The following is a 21813-nucleotide window of genomic DNA, read 5'->3' as shown; positions in this document are numbered from 1 at the left end:
ATCCCTGTGGACAGACCAGTCATCCATAAAAGTTCTTGGATTAAACCCTCCCATAACCACTGACAGCAGTAGTTTCATCTTTGGGGCCATCAGTTTGATTACCAGCATGAAAGAGCTCTTAGGTTTGGACCCAAACTTAGTCCTAATTGCACGCTTATGTTTGACTCATGCATGAATACTCCTATTCCTGCTGTTAAATTTCATGCAAACAGCAAAAACAAAATGCTCTTTATGTTGAACTTGCTTCATAGCTCAGACCAGAGGATCACTGCAGTAATGAACATGGAGCAAGGCGATGAATTAGAAATGACTGAAGATACACAAGAGCTAAATGCAGCTGTGCACACCCCAAAATACTGGATGAACTCAACAAGCATGTCAGGAGAATGATGCAACATGATAATCCTTAAGTTTTTAGTTTTTTTTATAGAGTCTTTGCTTTGACGGTGATCAAAATGGTGAGAAATAACCAAAACGTACAGCAGAAAAAGAATTTTGGGAATCAATTTGAGATATTTTAACATTTTGTTATGGTGCAGGGCTCTTCTCCCTAGTTAGTCTTTGTTACACTTCATTCAGACTGGTATCTTTGTGTGTGGCTGATGTCTTTTTATTGTATTAAAGCCAATATTTTCATTCTTTATTTCACTGAAATGACCCTTTACAGTTTCTTTGTTTGGTTTCAAATATTTTGGCTCAGTAAGGTTTCTTTTAAATTTTTAATTCAGTATAAAACATTTGGAAGCTTCTTTGTCACAGCCACTTTAGGAATCTTTTTGTTTTCAGGCGTCCTGTTTGTTGTATGTAGAGAATCCCTGTGAGTACCTTCATACTGGAAAGACTACAGCGCCCTCAGCTGTTGGATGGCAGGTGATGCAGTTTACAGTGCTTTATGAAGGTACTTTCGAATAATCACAATCAGAATCAGAAAGGGTTTTATTGCCAAATGTTGAGCGGGTTTACAACATTAGGAAATTGCTGCGGTGCTTCAGTGCAAACATACTGTTATAAATACTGTTATAAATTAAGCTTAAATGGACATGAAAATAAAAATGAGAATAAGAATTAAAAGTGCTAAGTAGATAGATAGATATATACATGATATATACATGAGTGCAGGTGGTGATCAGTGCCAAACATGGAATGATGCAGTGAACACAACGTAGGGTCATGTGTTAGTGGTGGGAACAGTCATAAGGTTATTGTTCATGTGTCCAACAGCAGAGGGGAAGAAACTGTTCTTATGGCGAGAGGTTCTGGTGCGAATGGACCGGAGCCTCCTGCCTGAGGGAAGCAGGTCAAACAGACTGTGTCCAGGGTGAGAAGGGTCAGCTGAGATCCGAGCTGCACTCCCCAGTGTCCTGGAGGTGTACAGGTCCTGCAGAGATGGGAGTCTGCAGCCAATCACCTTCTCAGCAGAGCGCACAACACGCTGCAGTCTCTGTTGTTCCCTGATAGTGGCTCCAGCGTACCACACGGTGATGGAGGAGGTGAGGATGGACTCGATGATTGCAGTGTAGAACTGCATCATCGTCCGTGTTGGCAGGTTGAATTTCTTCAGCTGCCTCAGGAAGTACATCCTCTGCTGGGCTTTCTTAATGACGGAGGTGATGGTGGGCTCCCACTTCAGGTAATAAGTCAATCATCCCCTTTTTGAGGCCAGGAAGAGACACACAATACTTGGACGGTTTTGTCAATTTCAGATCTTGAAATTTCGAATTAGGCATGTCAAAAGCTCAACTTATTAACTCAAAATTCTGAGTAAATACCTCAAAGTAGGACCCAAAATACCCAGTAGGAGTTCAGTTAGACTTGACCAATAACAGCGTCCCCTGCCCTGTGGTTGGTGACGCTGTTATTTGTCATTAATCCTTCACTACAACTGTCAAAGCACCAAATGTGGGAAAATCTCTTGGAATCATGGTTTTTCATCCCTCAGGCAGACAGTCTAGAATAAATCGGCCACAAAGGCGTCTCAAGAAACTTTATTTTTAACCTCTCAGCTCCCAGTTTGGACTCAAGAGACAGACACCCTCTCTTCTTTAAAGATGAGGCTTTAAACTTTCCTTTTTGACAAAGCCCATAGTTAGGGTTGGATCAGGTGACCCTGAATCTTCCCATTGTTACCCTGCAATAAGCCCAGGCTGCAAGGAGCTTCCCATGATGCACTGAGTGCTTCTTCTTCACTGGCCTCCTTAATCATTAGTTATTATTCATCTCTGGTTCTCTTCCACAGCGTATCTTTTGTCTGTCTTCCTCCCGTAGCCCCTAACCAGTCACAGTAGATGGCCAACCCTCCTTGACCCTGCATCTGTTGGAGGTTTCTTCCTGTTAATTTACCAACCAAACCCTTTGAGTTAAGGAAAAACTTTGATCTCAAACCCAGAAATTTTAACTTGTGTTGGGCTTTTTTTTTTTTTTTTTTTACAATGGCACAAATGACCTTACATGCAAGAAACAAAAGAAATATTTAAAAATGATTTATGATTACATGCCAGATTTGGCGCCATTTGACCAAACTGACAAACAAGTCCCGCCTATGTGTCGTCGGTCCCTGGGGGCTCCACACAGGGTTCCTGATTGGAGCATTCAGCTGTTTGTCAGTGTTCCTTCAAGATGGAATTAGCGGCAAACTCTCCAAAACCTACGTCAAAATATAATCTGTCGTTGCAGCTAAACAGGAAATGACGGAAAAGAAGGCCTCTGCATTCAAAATAAAAGCCAGTTAAAGCAACATTTCATTAGACGTTAAACCAACATACTTATAATAAAATATAAAAACATAAAAAGCAATTAAAGACAAAATAAAAAGTTACAAATTCTTATAAATAATATATAAAAGTTAAATATACACTTTTAAGTCTGCTTTTGAATGTAAGCATAGTTGTAATTGCTCTGAGGTCAGCAGGTGGCTTGTTTTAAAAGTACCTGAATGCATCCTGAGCACTAATTTTCTGAGATCTGCTTTGGGAACAGTTAAAAGATTTGCAGCCGATAACCTGCTACAACATAAACAAATCAGCGCCTCAATTGTTTTCAAGCTTCAGCTGACATTACCCCCCCCCCCCCCCCCACCCTTGATATTCACTCACACTAATAGATACACAGTATGCTCACAGAAGATGATTTTCATAGGTTAAAAAACAAAACAAAACCCCGTAAGACAAGGAATATGTATAAACACCAATGATGCTTTTCCAAATCCTCATCACTCTGTGCATCCGACAAACACACAAGTAGAGTGGTAGAAAGCAACGCATCAGTCATGATATAAGCAGTCGTGAGTTTGAATTATGTTTGTGTATGCTCTGCCGTGTTGAAAGAAAACCTGTTTGTTGGACTTATTTACTGATCAGACAATGATCTTTACTAAAAATCATGCAAATGTTAAACCTACTGTATTATTACTGTATCACTACTGAGAAATAAAATAATAAAATGCATGTTTTAGAAAATCAATTTTACAATACAAAAGCATGAATGAATAAATAAATAAATAAATTAAAAGTTCAATGCTCTAAATGTATTTATAATATCAGACAAAACATTAGATAACTGAAGCTGACAGGTCTGTCATCAGCGTATACACAGGAGCTGTGATAGAACGTGATTTAAGAAAACGAGATTAGAGATGTAAATGTATACAAGAGATAAAACAAACCCCTTCAGTGCAACGTGGTCGTTTTATTTTGAAATTCTAAATCGGAAACACATTTTAAACTTTTTCGGTAACTTGACCCAAAGGCTGAAGTCAGGGGGTAGGAGTTTTTTTTCCCCCTCCCTCCTTCTCCTCCCAAACTTTTCTTACCTCTCCTGAAGTTATGACAAGCCTCAGTGTGACTGGACGGAGGGCAGCCACAAGGTAAGACAGCAGTGCCCGAGGGGGTCCATGGCTGTATTGATTAGCTGATTATTACTAATCGAGCCTCTGGCCAAAGTAGTTGTGTCTTATTAAACAGAGGCTGCTGCAAACTGTTCCAGTGGATTATTGATAATGTCTGATTTTGTGTTTGCCTCTGGAACCTTATATATAATATATACATTTTTAAATTATTTTAAATGCTCCCTTTTTTAAATTTAGAGTCTACTCAGACTCTATTTAGGTTTTACTGAACTGTCTGAGTGGATGTGGTTTGTACTGGCTCCCTCGCCACTAATTTGGCAAACTGAAAATAGTTTTTGTTTCCCAAACAGGGCTTTTCTCCCACCACTGCATTTGCTATGAGAACCATTCACTTTAAAGCTGTGTTTTATTGCCTGCGGCTGTCTCACATTAGAAATGACAGGATTTAGGTCAGTGTTCGTGATATCTTTTGTGGTTTTCTTGTTGTGTTGTTGTTGTTGTTATTGCTGTTGCTTTGACTTGTCAAACCTCAGACGAGCCACTTCAGTGCGCATCTCCTTTTACACCTCTTCCTGCAGGACACACTGCAGCTTCTTCACATGTGAAGCAAACTAAATGTAGCTTCAGTAAAGAAGGGAACATCTTTCTGTGCCAGACATTGTTGTGGGAGGGGTGAGGCTGCTTTATAGGACGGAAATCCCCCTCCATCCCAAGTCAGCACCCCCAATATCTGTCCCCCTGGCTGCTTTCCTGTCTTATAATAAAGTGCTGTGATTCCAGTGTCTGGTTTGCCCTGTAGCTTTGCTGGCTTCATCAGCCTCTCACTATGAATCACTTGGGATGATGGACGGCCTGCAGCCACAGCTCCGGATGTTTAGCTTGAAAACAGCACTGCTTTAAAAAAAATCCTAAGTGGCAGCGCTGTTGGGGGCGTGTTACATTAAATACCAGTGAGGTGATGAGATATTACCCTCAGAGGCTCTTTTTTCCTTTTTTATTCACACATCCATGAATTTGAAGGTTTATAAGACAATAAAAACTTTTGCTGCATTTCTTTTCGATACAAAGACACAAGTTTTTACAACTCGACTTTGATCCTTCATCCAAACAGAAGAAGTGCACTTTATGTTATGAAGTTATTCAGCGGCTAAAGAATTGTGTTGCTGTCTCACCTGTATTAATGAAACAGGAAGTGCGTATTTAAGCTTTTGGTTAAAGTGATTAACGCCACTACTATTAAAAAACAAGGTCTGCATACCCACAGCTTCATTTACCCTAACACTGGCAGTCAGTGTGGCAATGCTGCATATTATGTTGTAGGTCCTGTATGTAATGTTGGATTTTTGATACTTTTGAGATGTTTTGAGTTTATATGGTTGCTATCTTGACAAAGTCTCTGTTGTAAAAGAGATCTTAGCTCAGTGGTTCTGCTATATTAATAAAGTGCTGACTGTGGTATTAATGCTCTGTCTTTAAAATCTGATCAGTTGTTTTTCAACTGAATCTATAATTAGATGTGTATAAGTACTATAAAGCAAGATTGGAAGTTTTCGAGCTATGTGAGCTTGAAGTCCGAGTTTTCTGTTTCATCAAAGTGTCCACCCTTACCTGGCTGAATCACCATGCAACTTATGCCGAACACATAACCTAGTTCTACTCTGCTAAGTCTCTTTTGCACTGCCGGATGTGCAGCTACTAGAAGACAGAACACACACCGAGAATAGCTGTTCGGTCAGTAAAATTAATTTCACTTTGATTTGCCGACAAACTAAAGTGATCTCCAGGTCTCCTTTATTAGGCTGTGGGACGGTAACCTTGATGTTTAAATGGATCCAGTTTAAAGTTTCAGAGCTCTAATGTGCGGCCATTGTGTTGTGACCTTTGTTTGTATATTAAATAAGAAACCTCTGCAGATCCATCTGTGGCTCAAACCCAAGAGACATGTTTTGATTTTCTGGCCTGTTGTTTTGCAGTGAAGAGTGCTTTGTGCTGCCAACACACACACACACACACACACACACACACACACACACACACACACACACACACACACACACACCCCTCATGAATGTCATGGACGTTCTTTCGGTCAGGATGTTGTCGTTATGTTGCGCGTCATGGGATAAAACAATTTGTTGCCTGTCTGGGAACGATGAGCTCAGCAGAACAGGAATCATGAGATAAGTAGGTGAAGCAGTGTAGTGGCTGGTGCTCGGTGGCTCGTCGTTACCTCGCTATTGTCAGCAATTCTGCATAATGTAACCTTTTTGGATTTCTTGTCCACCCATCAGCTCTTCCTTAATTAACTAATGTGGGAGTAGGAAGAAAAAAAAGTGAGCTCATTTATTGGTTCGGGAGTGAAATATAGCAGCCGTATGGATTAACAGACTAAATATCAGGGCTCCAGAAAACTGAAATCAAAGAGGCAGTTGCAGTAAATACATCCTTAAGTCTCTGGATGAAGGGTAAGAGTGAGAAATTGATGGGGGCGATGAGGAGAAGCTCTTCAGAATTTGTGTTAAGCTCTTAATAACTTTGTGGCGCTCTCTCAGGGGAAGCTGCCTTTCTGCAACAGGACCCTGGGGTTTGACTTACTGCTGCCACCTCAAAAATAGCTTGGCAGTAAGTCTACTTGGAGGAGTCAAGAGGTCACTGTAACACTCTTGATACTCAGTGACAGGATTATATATATATATATATATATATATATATATATATATATATATATATATATATATATATATATATATATATATATATATATATATATATATAATTTTAATAAACACTGCCTTCCTAATTAATGCATTCCTGCCTGATTTACACCTCGGAGCTGATGGAGAACAGTTTATTAAATTAGAACTAAATTGCATTTGAGTGTGTGCTCATGAGTCCTGCTTGATAAAGTACATGTGGTCGTATTTTTAGCTTTATTACAAGTGGCTTTAATTTTAGCAGGCCAGTGCACTGCGGTGACATGATGCAGGCAGGAAAAAGAAAGCTGGACGCAGCAGTGTCAGGAGAAGTAAAAAATAAAACTGACATATTCTGACCGGGCCACGTACTGAGATACAACCGCCGCAGCGAGACCGGGCTATAAATCAATACTTCATTCGCTGTTGTTTTCCTTCGCATTTTGTGCCACATTCAGGTCAGATTTTGGTAATGGTAATTATGAGATCTAGACTTCTAAAGTAATAATTATGACTGGGAAACACAGACTTTTCTGACATCTTTGTTTATATATACCCAACTTGGTGCTGAGATAGTTTCATCAGTGTGGTATTTTTAAGCTCCAGAAACTGTAATCGCACAACTCAACGAAATACGTTTTCTTCTATGAATAGACTGACCCCATCACCCTTATGTGAAGAATTAAATTTTTGTATTGGTCTGCCCAGATCACAGAGCTCTAAACAAACCAGGTTAGTAAACAAGAGACCGCTGTGTGCCTCGCTGAACTTGGTATTGAATTTCTGATTTTTATTAGAGGTGCAACGATACACAAAATTCACGGTTCGGTTCGGTTCGATACTTTGGTGTCACGGTTCGATATTTTTTCGATACAAAAAAAATGTTCATGCCTTTTTAATTTGTCATTTATTAAAATTATAAATATATATTTTAACTCAAAAGTACAGTTTTTAAATTTAATGTTGCTGAAACAAAAAAGTAATAAAAAAAAAAAATATCTCAGGGCTCGTAAAATTTCAAAATCCCTGGTAGCCCTTCGGGCAGGGACTCTTCAGTTTTTGGTAGCCCAAAATAAATTTAAGTAGCCCGAATAAAAAAGAGAGCAATTTTTTGATTGATGTTTTGTTTCCTGTTTTGTTTCCTTTATAAAATTATACATTAAAGTATAATATTGTAAAGGAAACAAAACATTAATTAAAAAATTGTTGAAAAACAAATTACAACATTGTATAAAAATTACAATCATCAACTCAAATACTTGGTTCTAATTGAAGAGAAATTTCTATGAACTTGTAAGAACTGTGTAGGACATGAATCAGTCTGTGTCAGATCCTGTATTTGAAATTTCCACTGAAGTCACGAGTAAGAGACAAGTGGAACCAAGATCGAGGCCATTTGCTTTTTGAAGTTTGCAAAGACTGCTAAATTTTGCCAGTGGTAGTTCACTCTTTGCAACATAGTACGCTGTTCTAAACAGATTTTCAGGTTTATTTTTAGTATGTTATTTGCAATTGGTGTTTGTTCTGGGAAAGCTATTGCAGACTGAGCAATAATGCATTTCTTGCATTTCTCATGGGTTCTAATGGGGGCCTTTCTTAAAATGACTGGTCCCAGTAACAAAGGCGCTTGTCGACCCAGAAATCGAGGGAAACCCAACAACACACCCGGCAGAACATTACAGGGAGTGCAGAATTATTAGGCAAGTTGTATTTTTGAGGAATAATGTTATTATTGAACAACAACCATGTTCTCAATGAACCCAAAAAACTCATTAATATCAAAGCTGAATGTTTTTGGAAGTAGTTTTTAGTTTGTTTTTAGTTTTAGCTATTTTAGGGGGATATCTGTGTGTGCAGGTGACTATTACTGTGCATAATTATTAAGCAACTCAACAAAAAACAAATATATATCCATTTCAATTATTTATTTTTACCAGTGAAACCAATATAACATCTCCACATTCACAAATACAGTGGGGCAAAAAAGTATTTAGTCAGCCACCGATTGTGCAAGTTCCCCCACCTAAAATGATGACAGAGGTCAGTAATTTGCACCAGAGGTACACTTCAACTGTGAGAGACAGAATGTGAAAAAAAAATCCATGAATCCACATGGTAGGATTTGTAAAGAATTTATTCGTAAATCAGGGTGGAAAATAAGTATTTGGTCAATAACAAAAATACAACTCAATACTTTGTAACATAACCTTTGTTGGCAATAACAGAGGTCAAACGTTTACTATAGGTCTTTACCAGGTTTGCACACACAGTAGCTGGTATTTTGGCCCATTCCTCCATGCAGATCTTCTCGAGAGCAGTGATGTTTTGGGGCTGTCGCCGAGCAACACGGACTTTCAACTCCCGCCACAGATTTTCTATGGGGTTGAGGTCTGGAGACTGGCTAGGCCACTCCAGGACTTTCAAATGCTTCTTACGGAGCCACTCCTTTGTTGCCCGGGCGGTGTGTTTTGGATCATTGTCATGTTGGAAGACCCAGCCTCGTTTCATCTTCAAAGTTCTCACTGATGGAAGGAGGTTTTGGCTCACAATCTCATGATACATGGCCCCATTCATTCTGTCCTTAACACGGATCAGTCGTCCTGTCCCCTTGGCAGAAAAACAGCCCCATAGCATGATGTTTCCACCCCCATGCTTCACAGTAGGTATGGTGTTCTTGGGATGCAACTCAGTATTCTTCTTCCTCCAAACACGACGAGTTGAGTTTATACCAAAAAGTTCTACTTTGGTTTCATCTGACCACATGACATTCCCCCAATCCTCTGCTGTATCATCCATGTGCTCTCTGGCAAACTTCAGACGGGCCTGGACATGCACTGGCTTCAGCAGCGGAACACGTCTGGCACTGCGGGATTGGATTCCCTGCCGTTGTAGTGTGTTACTGATGGTGACCTTTGTTACTTTGGTCCCAGCTCTCTGCAGGTCATTCACCAGGTCCCCCCGTGTGGTTCTGGGATCTTTGCTCACCGTTCTCATGATCATTTTGACCCCACAGGATGAGATCTTGCGTGGAGCCCCAGATCGAGGGAGATTATCAGTGGTCTTGTATGTCTTCCATTTTCTGATGATTGCTCCCACAGTTGATTTTTTCACACCAAGCTGCTTGCCTATTGTAGATTCACTCTTCCCAGTCTGGTGCAGGTCTACAATACTTTTCCTGGTGTCCTTCGAAAGCTCTTTGGTCTTGGCCATGGCGGAGTTTGGAGTCTGACTGTTTGAGGCTGTGGACAGGTGTCTTTTATACAGATGACGAGTTCAAACAGGTGCCATTCATACAGGTAAAGAGTGGGGGACAGAAAAGCTTCTTACAGAAGACGTTACAGGTCTGTGAGAGCCAGAGATTTTCCTTGTTTGAGGTGACCAAATACTTATTTTCCACCCTAATTTACGAATAAATTCTTTACAAATCCTACCATGTGGATTCATGGATTTTTTTTTTTCACATTCTGTCTCTCACAGTTGAAGTGTACCTCTGGTGCAAATTACTGACCTCTGTCATCATTTTAAGTGGGAGAAATTGCACAATCGGTGGCTGACTAAATACTTTTTTGCCCCACTTTATACATTTCTGACATTCAAAAACAAAACAAAAACAAATCAGCGACCAATATAGCCACCTTTCTTTGCAAGGACACTCAAAAGCCTGCCATCCATGGATTCTGTCAGTGTTTTGATCTGTTCACCATCAACATTGCGTGCAGCAGCAACCACAGCCTCCCAGACACTGTTCAGAGAGGTGTACTGTTTTCCCTCCTTGTAAATCTCACATTTGATGATGGACCACAGGTTCTCAATGGGGTTCAGATCAGGTGAACAAGGTGGCCATGTCATTAGTTTTTCTTCTTTTATACCCTTTCTTGCCAGCCACGCTGTGGAGTACTTGGACGCGTGTGATGGAGCATTGTCCTGCATGAAAATCATGTTTTTCTTGAAGGATGCAGACTTCTTCCTGTACCACTGCTTGAAGAAGGTGTCTTCCAGAAACTGGCAGTAGGACTGGGAGTTGAGCTTGACTCCATCCTCAACCCGAAAAGGCCCCACAAGCTCATCTTTGATGATACCAGCCCAAACCAGTACTCCACCTCCACCTTGCTGGCGTCTGAGTCGGACTGGAGCTCTCTGCCCTTTACCAATCCAGCCACGGGCCCATCCATCTGGCCCATCAAGACTCACTCTCATTTCATCAGTCCATAAAACCTTAGAAAAATCAGTCTTGAGATATTTCTTGGCCCAGTCTTGACGTTTCAGCTTGTGTGTCTTGTTCAGTGGTGGTCGTCTTTCAGCCTTTCTTACCTTGGCCATGTCTCTGAGTATTGCACACCTTGTGCTTTTGGGCACTCCAGTGATGTTGCAGCTCTGAAATATGGCCAAACTGGTGGCAAGTGGCATCTTGGCAGCTGCACGCTTGACTTTTCTCAGTTCATGGGCAGTTATTTTGCGCCTTGGTTTTTCCACACGCTTCTTGCGACCCTGTTGACTATTTTGAATGAAACGCTTGATTGTTCGATGATCACGCTTCAGAAGCTTTGCAATTTTGAGACTGCTGCATCCCTCTGCAAGATATCTCACTATTTTTGACTTTTCTGAGCCTGTCAAGTCCTTTTGACCCATTTTGCCAAAGGAAAGGAAGTTGCCTAATAATTATGCACACCTGATATAGGGTGTTGATGTCATTAGACCACACCCCTTCTCATTACAGAGATGCACATCACCTAATATGCTTAATTGGTAGTAGGCTTTCGAGCCTATACAGCTTGGAGTAAGACAACATGCATGAAGAGGATGATGTGGACAAAATACTCATTTGCCTAATAATTCTGCACTCCCTGTATGTTATTTACACGGGTGCACATAAGTGGTCTGCATGTGCGCATTCGCTGTCAAAATAAAAGACGCGCACCAGATAAGAAGTTGCAACGCGCGTTTGCGTCCATATAAAAAGCACTGTTTTTGTCTGCTAGAGTGGGATTTTCACGGCACATTCTGCACCACATCTCTGTGTGTTCATCATTTGTTTGAAGCCAGCTCACCTCTTGCAACTACTTTTCCGAGAATACGCGCTTCTTTTGTGGTTCGGACTCCTTCTGACATTTCTTTGGAGGTGGAAGAACACCAAAGTAATTGCTTAAAGGAGCTTCTTCGACATCTTTAAGAGTTCTAAACAAATGTCTGTCCTCCTCCAGAAAATCTTATGTACGCAAACACGCGTTGCAACTTCTTATCTTGTGTGTGTTTTTTATTTTGACAGCGAATGCGTACCTGCGGACCACTTATGTGCAGCCCCGGTTATTTAGCTCGTCATATTGCAGCCACAGAAATTCTTTTGTCCATGAAACCATAAAGCTGCACTTTCTTTTTGCCTTATAGTCTGATTTGTCATTACTTTTCCGTTTTGTGGTAAGCTTTTCTTTGGCTGTCACTTCTTCACCCTGACCTGTCTTATTTGGCTCAGCAGAACTAAAATATATATCCTGCTGCTTTTACACACACACACACACACACACACACACACACACACACACACACACACACACACACACATAACGGTCAGCGATTCTCTGCGTGATCAACCTCTCACATGTTTAAGCTGCGGGAGATTTCACCTGTCATGTTTGCATAGTAAGCTAACTATTAATAAGACGATGTCAGAGGAATTGGTGCACAAATTATCATCACTCACAGATCAGTGCTGTCGCTCTCTATACACAGTTCACGCGATTGCAAAGTGAAAGCAAAAAACAAGCGCAAATTCAAATGCGATTTCAATATGTCACATATTGACAGTGGCTCATCGATGCCAATGACATAATTACCCAGCTACATTTCCGAAAGAATGCAAAAGCATTGACATATTTTTCCTTCCTACAATAGCCCGACGGGCAGGGCAGGGCAGAGATAGATTTTGGTAGCCCGACTGGAAAAATCGCTAGCCCCGGGATGTCGGGCTAGCGATTTTGCGAGCCCTGTATCTGATTGAGGAATCACTCATCTTTGGAAAAGAGTGTTTATTACAGAGAAATGTCTCTTTCCAAAATAAAAGCTATACTATACGCTTCTTCTGGGCTATATTCTCAGCAGCATATTAAACATATAAGGAGAATCATGTGCTAACAGCTGTCTAAATGACTCTGCTAAAGTTAGTAGCATGCTTGTTGTTTTTGTCTGCTTCCATTTGTCTTTGCACTAGGATGATATCTGAGTAAATGTGCAGTCATATTCATTGTGTTCCCACTAGTGCTGTCAGCGTTAATCTCGTTGAAATGACGATAACGCCACAACACAGCAAATCTCCGTTAACGAGCTACCCCTGATCGCCCCGTGCATGGGGCTAGACGGCCAACACGTTAACGAGCTAATTGCGCTAACACACTAGCTCCCACCCATGTAATTGAGCATTGCGTGGCACATCCAATACACTGTTTTACTTTAGTCCATGACGTGCTTACCTTCAGGGTCATACGTCACATGAAAACCAAAATAATTCCAAACGCCAGATCTGAATGAGGGTGGGGGAGGTTCAATTTGCTATGTTGCAAGGAGAGCTTAACTTCTGTCTCGCTAGCTTGCCCTGCGCTCTTCCTTCTGACGATGCTGTCTGTGTTGAGCGCTCAGTGGATCTGTGCTCGACAGTGTAGCCTAGGCGGAGTAGTCGAGCGCAGATTCACTCTGCACTCAACACAGACAGCATCGTCAGAAGGAAAGTTGATAAAATAAATGACAAATTTTGTATTGTTCGATACATATGCGTACCGAACCGAAAGCACTGTATCGAACGGTTCAATATCGATACAAGTATCGTTGCACCCCTAATTTTTATGTAGGCCTATTTAAGTAGTTTCCTCTTGCATCCATTTTTTAAGTAGTATTGATTGAGTTAAAGGGAAATTCGGTCATCATCAGAGTCTCTCTGCAGGTTTTTGGGAGTATTGCTGCTTAACGTTTTTGATAGAAAAGATCCAGAACAATGCCCATAAAGAGCAAAAACAAAAAAAAAAGATTGGCTGCTTGTGAGGGACTGGGAGTGCTCCAGCAGTAGAGCTACAGTGTGTCCGGAAAGTATTCAAAGCGCTTCACTTGTTCCATTTTTAGTCCTGTTACAGCCTTATTCCAAAATGGATTAAATTTATTTTCCCATTAAAATTCTACACACAACACCCCTTGCTGTCTCAAGTCTTCCTGAGTATGATGCTACAAGCTAGGCACGCCTGCTTTTGGGCAGTTTCTCCCTTTCTTCAGTGCAGAATCTCTGAAGCACCATCAGGTTGGATGGAGAGCATTGGTGCACAGCCATTCCCAGATCTCTCCATAGATGTTCAGTATGGTTTAAGTCTGGGCTCCTCACAGAGTGGTCCCAGAGCCATTTTCCCAGTTCCTGCTGGTAAAAAAAACATCCCCATAGCATGATGCTGCCACCACCGTGCCTTCAACATGTTTTATAGGCCAGGTGATGAGCAGTGTCTGTTTACCTCTAGGCGTGATGCTTGGCGTTCAGGCCAAAGAGTTCAATCTTTGTTTCATCAGACCATAGAACTGCTAATGTAGTACTAAGGGGCCCAAAGTGTGCCAAAAAAATATATTCCTTACACCGTTACACCAGCACCACCTGCCTGAGGCACTGAACAATACAAGGAGGGATTGAGCCTCAATTTTAATTTGTTTACACCAAATTCTGATCCTGACTGTCACAGCAATTCTCAGCAGACCAGGCAACATTTTTCCAATGTCCTGTTGTCCAATTTTGGAGAATTGAAGTCTCTGTTTCCTGACCGTACTGGCAGGAGTGGCACCCAGTGTTGTCTTCTGCTGTTGTAGCTCATCTGGTTGTAACAAGTAGTTATTTGAGTCACTGTTGCCTCTTACCTCTGGCATCAACAAAACTTTTTCACCTGATCTCTTTTTCAGACTGTTCTCAATAAACCATAGAGATGTTGTGTGTGAAAATCCCAGAAAAGCAGAAGTTTTAGAAAAATACTTCGACCAGCTTACCTGGCACTAGCAACCATGCCATGTTCAAAGTCACTTAAATCACTTTTCCTCGACATTCTGATCCTCAGTTTAAACTTCAGCCAGTCATCTTAAACATGTCTATATGCCTAGATGCATTGATTTGCTGTCATGTGATTGACTGGTTAGCATTAACAAGCAGTTTAACATCTAATGAAGTGTTCAGTGAGTGCATATCAAAGATGTACTTGGAAATATTTGGTAGTCTTACCCTTACTCATATTTTCTCCTTGGTAGGTGGTACGTTGTTAGAGGAAAAATGGAAGTGAGTGAAGAGTTTCTGTTTTTATTTGTTTCCATCAAGTGCAGTCGTAAGAAACATTTCAAAGGTTTCTGAAAGTTTAAAAGCTGAAGCATTTTTTCCTCTGGAGCAATTAGCTTTAAGTGCGAGACCTGCATGGAATTCCCATAACAATTAGCATGCATCCAGGCTTTTAAAATGGAAATGAACACTTTATGCTAAAGGAAATGGTAGGTCTTTAAAGAACATTGGATTTCTGCATTCAGATCTAGATTTTAAAAGGTAAAAACGCATATCGTAATAGTAATGGTGTTATTGAGGAAGTCTGAAGCGTCTTTCTGTGACTCTCAGATATTTACAGGAATCAAGAGCAGCTCTGTTTCTCATAATTGTATTTGCCTCAATAGTCTCGTGATCATGAGTCATTTACTTAAAACAATTTCGGAAGCTCATGTCCAGTTTTTGAGCTAATTGTACTGAGATTGAGTTTGCATTATATTGTTATCTCGAGATGTCAGACAGTTTTAAAATCATGGCTTTGCAGAAATTTAACTTGATCAGCTTAACTTAATCATGTTGAAACTTGTCGACAGTCCATGTCTGCATATTTTCATTATCTTCATTCCTTGTTAAATGAAATCAAACATTTGTGATCTTTCCTTTTGATACTGTATAATGCTGCCTAGCTATTAGGTACGCACAGGCTCATGAATGATATGATGTAACCACTAAAACTCAATTATCTTGAAAAAATGATGAAGTTCTGATCACAAGGGAAGGCGGTTTGATAATTCAGGACATCTTGTAATAATCATTTGTACATAATGAAGACAAGATAATTGAGCTAGGTATGGATCAGAAGAAAATCTCAAGATAACAGATTGTGTCTGTAGTGAGGGTAAATGCCCGGAGTATCAGACAATGTAATGTATGTCCTCTCTTATTTAGAAAAATGGATATAAAGATAAAATGAATGTTGCTTTCTGACCTTCCAGCTTATATGTGGCTCTGATAGGCCTCTGATCCTCAGGCCTGTCGGTTTCCATAAAAGAAATCTTAAAAAAAGGTCAAGTATGAGGTAAATCTATGTACTATAAAAAACCTCAGCTAATATGTATATATAGATATAGTCCTTATAATCCATCCACTTGTTCACAATTAAGGTAATGTTTGCCTGCAAAGATCTGATTCGAAAGTCGTGTCATAGAAATGCCAGTGAGGTCTACCACTGTGGTCCAATCAGACGCTCCTCCCTCTGCTATCTCTGCAGTCTGAGAAACACTCAATGAAAAACAGGCTAAAAATACCAACATCAGCTCAAGTACTAGCAGGGCAGCACTGGGAAAGTCATCAGACTCTGTCCACTAACACCAGGGTGGGAAAACTCCAAATTTACTGAAGACTGGCTGCAAATTTGTAAAGTCTTTACTCAGCCACGCACTGGCCATCATTCAGGGGTTTTTTCACTTAACTGGTTGGTAGAGTGAGAATGGATTTAATGCTTGTGGACTGAACATCTAAAATATCAGATCTCTCAAAGAACCAAACCACAACTGCTTTTGGAAATTTAGACACAACTTTCAATTTTTTGACCGAACAATAAACGCCCTGTTCGACAGGAAAAAATATGTTGGTACTTTCTCTGACGCCATCTCCCCAATTCTGCCTGACAAGCGTCTCTAAGTGTGAAGTGGGAGCGAGGTCACCTCTGTTCAGTGGTCCATAGTGGAACAAAAGTTGTGTTTGGTATTAAGGTGACTGTGAAAATGTACCCCTGCCCTGTGAAGCCACTAAATCATATAAAAAGATTTAACAAGGCTCCAACACTCAATGTTCCCTTCCTCATGCTGTTACAAGAGATATAACTGGACTTTATGGTCTATTTAATCCCTTAATACATTTCATTACTGAGACAAACTCACTCTTGCTGCCAAGTATTGTATGTCCCATCGTTAAAATAAAAAAGACTTATAAAATGACGTCTAATAATACCAGTGCCACTTTGTTCTTTAAAATAATTTACAGGTTATAACTGATCGATGTATTCAACTATTTACAGATTAGTCTTCTTTATTTTGATCTTTTTAATGCTTGTTCGCTTCCTGGAAGCTGATCTGGCCATATCCAGCAGCAAGATTTATCCCAAAACCCTAAAAATTACACTAGTGTGGGCACCCTAAGCTATCATCCACCTCTACAGTCTGACCATCCATAACTTCACCTTCCTGACAAACCCAACATCCCTGCACTAAGGTGGATAAAACCATCTTTTACTCTTCTGATCTGGCTTTTGTCCCAGGTATTGTAGCATTTTTCTCCCCCAGAAAATCTCTTTGTGGAGTTTACATGTTCTCCCTGTGCTTGCATGGGTTCTCTGCAGGTACTCTGGCTTCCTCCCAAGGTTAAACACAGTGTCATGCTTGGGGTTAGGTTAATTACTGATTCTAAACTGGCCACAGGTATGATTGAGAGCATGAGTAGTTGCTTTGTTAACTGTGTGATAGAACTGATGACCTGTCTAGGGCATGTACCCCACTGGATAAGCTCCAGTGCCCCCTCCCCCTGTGAACCTGAAGTTGAGAAGCAGAAGAATATTGTTAGATGGAGAAAATCTGTTTTCTGGTGAGGTGTGGAAATCTGAAACCCTTTCTTGCTAGTGCATTGTGGAAACTACTCTTTAGCATTTTTTTTTTTTTTTTTTTACAATGACGAGGCAAACGGCAAATATGGAGTAAACAAGGAGGGCAATATAAGCAAACCATATCTTGCTGGACTCAGCAGGATTGTGGTAATATGGCACTCAGTGAGTCATCCCCAGACTGCACTTTGTAGAAATTCTTTCATATAGATGACAAAACAAAATGTTGTTTTCTTGAACAAAACTGTGACAAGAAAAGAAGACACGTGGTGGAAACATTCTGCCAACTTTAAACTTGCTGGAAACACTTAAAGACTTAATCCCAAGTTTTATGTTGCTTGGTGACAAATGGGTCTCCAGATGTGAATGCAACTCACATCTGGATGGGAAAAACTGGCCAAAGATGCAGATCAACAATTCTAGCTGTGCACAGAAACAGCCAAGCAATCAAGAACAAGAGCATTTTCCAATATTTTCAACATATCGTATTTTAGCTTCACTGTCTGCAAATATCTCACAAAGCTATGTTTGAAAATGTAGCTTAATTGGACAGTTTCTGAAGCATACGCTGGAAATAAACACACAATCCTCACATTCAATCACACACGTTTATTGAGATTTCTCACGTGATGTCACTCACACATTGCTTAGGAGTTGTCCATCATATTGGATGTGATACAACCAGTTGTTGCACGGGAAATGCGTATTCTCCGAGCGGTTGGAAGGGGTTCCTGGAGGCTGCTGGCCCCTGCTGGAAGAAGGTACCGCACCTAAAACCTCACCTGATTTAAATGGTTATGTCTAGATTTTCATGGTTGCCGGAAGTTTTTCATGTGTGTCTGCAAATGCTCGCTAGCTATTAGCTGAGCAGTGGCAAAACTTGAAAAAGTGATATGGAGAAGGTTCGCCTTCAAAGTAAAGTTCTTCCTTTTGGCTGTAGCACTAAGACATAACTTTTACTTTGGAGGCAAATCTCCATTTTAGGTTTGTGTTGCACTTTTCACAGTTTCACTATAGCTCAGGGAACAGCTGGTCACTGTTTGTAGACAAGTCTGTCACTTTCATTCAACCTATGATCGCAGCAATAAGCTAACGATCAAAGCAATCACAAGGAGGATTGAGCCAAAGGATTGGAATGCACATTTTTCTCTAATGACAGATGATTGCCATCTGGGCACTCACTGGTCTGTATGTCTGTGTGACTGGATCTTCAGCAGTCATTTTCTTAGTGACTGCCATCAACCTCCACCAGCCTAGTTTTGCCTTCACAGCCAATGGTTGCCAGATGGTTGTGAACCATTTTCTAGACCTGTGTGTCTGGAGTCTTATTCACTTCAACCTACACTGTCGGCATCATTGTTACACATCCAAGTTAAAATCATGTGGTTAATGGTCATGTGTCTGCAAAACCTCAATCCGTGCAACCTGGCTACACAACCAACGAGTGATGTGATGCTGGTGACATTTCCGTCTTTAGCCTGTGGTAAAAACATTGTAGGGATTGGGATTGATTGATGATTTCTAGTAAATGTTGCAGCATTTTTATCAGAATCTTCATCACTTATGAATATGCCTTTTTGGTGGCTCTTTTAAAAAATTGCATTGTTACTAAACCACAATAATTCAAAGGGCGGACACAGTTTGATGTCTTCAAGTGAAAAATTCATAGAACATAAACAGATTTCAATGATCTATCTTTGTCAGTCTAGAGGTTTTAATACTTTTGGATGCAAAAATGGTGGTTTGGTGGTTTTCTCATGTTGTCATAAGTGGTTTATAGCCAATTTATAGAGTTTTAATAATCAGGTCTTGTACCAAAAGGATGGCATAAATTCAGTAAGTAAAAAACAGACTTTCCTTGCCTAAAATCACCTGGCAGATTGCCTCAGGGTCAGCCGCAGGCCATCAATATGTTCGGTGCAGTCATGATCCCTGCACGATGTCCAATTGCATCTTAGTGTGACTACAGCCATAAAGAAGGAGCTAACTGAATCACTGCATTACGGAAAACTGAATTAGAGCCCACAAACATGTATTTTCCAGAGGAGCAGCCCAAAGCAGATGAAGGTGTGTGTAGAGAGACATCTCATAGGCGGTGCATCCTCTGCCTTGTCATTATACCGACCAGCTCCATCAACGATATGCAGAACTATCATAATTTCATCCGGTGAAGGAAATGATAACAGTATGGAGTGTGTTTTAGTAGATTCTGGGCATGAAGCAACAAACACTTGACATCTGGTCTTGTTCTGTAGTTACGACAATCAAACATCTGGAGGCTCCAGTAGCTACTGTTGTGAAGGAGACAAATGGGTCACAGTCTCCTCTTAAACTCAAATCTGTGGACCAGATATCTGGGTCAACTGCAAAAAGGCTTTTAGAGATGTCAAGAGCTGCTTTACTTTCACTGTTCACTTGGCTAGAATAGCAAAGAGCTGAATGGATTACAAAAAAGGGAAATGAGAGAGCGACAGACCTGCAGTTTACATGGAAATAATATGGCTGATTATTGACCCAGATACAAGATTCTACAAGGATTCGGTCTGTTATGATGGGAAGAGTTTGTGTCACCACAGAGGGAGAACAAGGCGTGTTCGGTCTGAAAGGCAACGTGACGTCAGAGCTGGAAACTGACTTATTGAGGGGAAACTTGACTTATGAACGCTGCTTTGTTTTAAAGAGGGACTGACTGGATGCTGCTGCTGCTGCTGGGATACAAAATGGGTGCGGTGCAGGAAGTGTATCTAGTTGTGCCAATACCATCATTGTTTCAGAAATAAACATGCAACATTTATTAATAAGAGATGGGGTCTTAAATCTTTGGAAGAGGAAATCAGCAGGATGACCAACATAAAACAACGATAGCAATCTGTGGTAGGTCCGTCCAAACGGCCCAGACTCTCTCACAGATTGGTTTAGTTGTAGCCGACATGACGGAAGGAGAGCCTTTGGTCAACAGGATGCATCTAAAAGAAGTGAAAGTCTTAACAGGGTTTCTGTAGGTGCCCTACTGGAGCTGACCCTTCCATCACTCTTGCAGGTCTCATGAAGTGCTGGGACCACTGTGTAGTTGTTTCGCAGTCAGAAACACCCCCTAAGCTAATAAAGTAATCTATTTGCTTTTTCACTTCAATTATATTGGAATTTCAAAGAAATCCAAAATCAAGAAACCCTTGTGCAACTTTTGCCAAGAGAGAAAAATCAGTACTCGTGCCCTTTGTTACTGAAGAAAAAGTCCCTATTAATATGCACTCTGCCTTTACAAACATTTCGGAAAGAATGGATCATCCCAAAGGGCTGCAGGCACGATGACAGAGTAGTCATTCCTCTTACTTATCTGAACTCTGCTTAAAATCCACCATTTGCGGCATATACATAGTTGGTGTATTGTACCAACAGAAATGTACATCACTTGGACCTGAGCACGCCCTAGTGGACTTGCGGATGCGAAAAGTATCATAATTTTTTTTCAGGATGCTGCAGTAAGCCAGTTGGTGAAATTTCTTCCATCCTACATATTCAGTGATCGACAGTAAGTAGTACTACTGCAAAGTGGATGTGTTCAGGAATTCTCAGCAACTACATAAAGTTACAGAGTGGGGTGTGTAACAGTTTCCAACACTCTGCAGACTCGGGAACTGCAGCGCTCCAAACCACCTCTGCTATTAACATCAGCACAGAAACTGGAAGCACACAGCGATGCAGCTCCTGCAGGTGGCCCAGTCCTTTGGTGAATATAAGTTATACGGACACAGATTCCCTGTGTTCAATCTCAGCTTCTGAGGTAACTGGGTTTGGCCGAAGGAGATGAGAAGTTGAGGGCGTGTAATAAGAACCTGTACAAAGTCATTATCAAGTCATCTTGTAGAAACTTCATGAAGTAATAGTCCTGACGGGTTTGAGAGTCGGTAAACAGTCGGTATTTTGACCTTGCATTTGGAGTGACAACGTCCAACAAACCATAATGTTAACGCTTTTAAGGAAACCTAAGGAAGCAGGACACGGTGAGGTATTTAAGAGATCACAGATGGATGAGATCTGACAGAAGTGGAGTCAGTGGGAAGAAGAAGTCATTATTTGATGCCACCATCTGTGGACAGTGTCCGCCCTCTCTCCTTTATTCAGCAGGATCTCTTCAGCTTCAGATCCACCTTTGGAGCGGCTTCGGCTCTCCATGTTCAAAACTCAAGTGCCGCAGTTCCCCCACGACTTTGCTAAATTCACTTTGTGGCTTTTTGAACCTGGAAATGGGGGAGGAAAAAAAAAAGGCAAGGAGCACGAAAGGGAGTGGAGGGTGAGGGGTTGGGATGGTTTGAAGAAAACAACCAGGCCTCAGAAAACTTTTGGAAAACAGCGTCACAACCAAAGAGGCATA

At 40.9% G+C, this 21813-nt stretch overlaps 1 protein-coding gene across 4 annotated transcripts in view; it reads left to right on the top strand.

The window, feature by feature from the left end:
- The first annotated feature begins 3798 nt into the window (after positions 1 to 3798).
- Positions 3799 to 21813, top strand: part of kank3 (KN motif and ankyrin repeat domains 3) — a 43873-nt gene continuing 25858 nt past the window's right edge. For 2 of the 4 annotated variants that reach the window (XM_085372217.1, XM_085372216.1), the window contains exon 1: positions 3799 to 3862. The gene's annotated coding sequence lies outside the window, so the exon portion shown is untranslated. The remainder of the gene's footprint in view (positions 3863 to 21813) is intronic. The other 2 variants (XM_085372218.1, XM_085372219.1) reach the window with 2 other exon arrangements.

Source organism: Diplotaxodon limnothrissa, linkage group LG15, assembly GCF_057381915.1.
Source record: "Diplotaxodon limnothrissa isolate DT_005_m linkage group LG15, D_limnothrissa_male_GT1.1, whole genome shotgun sequence".
In the NCBI taxonomy this organism is placed as follows: Eukaryota; Metazoa; Chordata; class Actinopteri; order Cichliformes; family Cichlidae; genus Diplotaxodon; species Diplotaxodon limnothrissa.
This window is presented reverse-complemented; position numbering and strand designations above follow the sequence as displayed.